Below are 1,258 nucleotides of genomic sequence, written 5' to 3'. Positions count from 1 at the left end.
AGAAAATGCTCTATTTAACCACTGAACTATATCAAAAACAAGACACATACCTCAACTTAAAGGGATCCTATTAACCCTGAACTAATTAAAAGTATAATTTTAACACCCTTAGTGGCTACGCGGCAAATACATGGCACAACACACTGAAGGGTCCACGTAGGCACTAAGGATGTCAAAATTACACTTTTAATTAGTTCAGGGGGTAATAGACCCCCCATTAAGTTGAGGTGTGTCTCAACTATTTTGGGTATAGTTCAAGGATGAAATAGGGTATTTTCTCAAAAAAAAAAAAAAAAAAGAAATGACTTTTATAATATATAAGCATATATTTTTTTTTCCACAATTGTGCTAAATGTTGAATATAAAAAGGATATGCATCACTTGGCTTTTGAGCTCTATAAGATCTTCTTCCAACAATTATATTTGCAGCTTCACCTGCATGAAATGCATCCCAAAATAAATATTCATTTCTATTTGGACATGGATTTTGAAATGGTAGACATGTTATTTGCCCATTATTCCTTCCTACTCCGCAACATTAGCATTCGTCACTCTAAATCCTGAAAATTAATAACGTCAAAAATATTAGTATTAAATTTCACTAGACTAATTACCCCTGGACTAATTAAAACCATATTTTTGGCAACCTTAGTGCCTACGTGGCACATCAGTGAATCAACACACTGAAGGTCCACGTAGGCACACGTATGTGCCATGTAGGCACTAAGGTTGCCAAAAATATGATTTTAATTAGTCCAGGGGTAACAGGGTCCTTCTAAAGTTCGGATATGTCTCAGCAATTTCGTGTATAGTTTGGGATGGAAATAGTGCATTTTCTCAAAAAGAAGATACTAGGTAGAGAAAAAGTATTTACCAAAAGCAAAGGGATTGTCAATCAAATCTTGAAAAATTCCATAAGCATTAATGTAGATTAATTTGGCATCTGGTGTATTGCTATTTAAATTATCCACAAGTGCCCTTAATTTATTGTTGAATATCTGATTTGCCACATTGATATTTCTAACACAAGTTCTACCATCTGGGCTGTTTTGGGTTAGAGCATTTGGGCTGCATCCAATTTGGCCTACTCCAATCAACACAAATTTCCTTGCTCCATAGTTGTACAAATTACAATGTCTGAAACAAAAAGATACAATTAGTCGCGGTGTTGGTGGATAGAGTTATCTGATATTTGTTGCTGGTCGGAGCTTGTAAATATTTCATGAAATTAGTCGAGGTGCTGGTGGATATAGTTACT

The 1,258-nt window shown here is 34.9% G+C and overlaps 1 pseudogene; it reads right to left on the bottom strand.

The window, feature by feature from the left end:
- Positions 1 to 17: 17 nt before the first annotated feature.
- Positions 18 to 1,163, bottom strand: LOC124893967 (annotated as a pseudogene).
- Positions 1,164 to 1,258: the final 95 nt, after the last annotated feature.

This window comes from Capsicum annuum, unplaced genomic scaffold (assembly GCF_002878395.1).
Source record: "Capsicum annuum cultivar UCD-10X-F1 unplaced genomic scaffold, UCD10Xv1.1 ctg67852, whole genome shotgun sequence".
Taxonomy (NCBI): Eukaryota; Viridiplantae; Streptophyta; class Magnoliopsida; order Solanales; family Solanaceae; genus Capsicum; species Capsicum annuum.
This window is presented reverse-complemented; position numbering and strand designations above follow the sequence as displayed.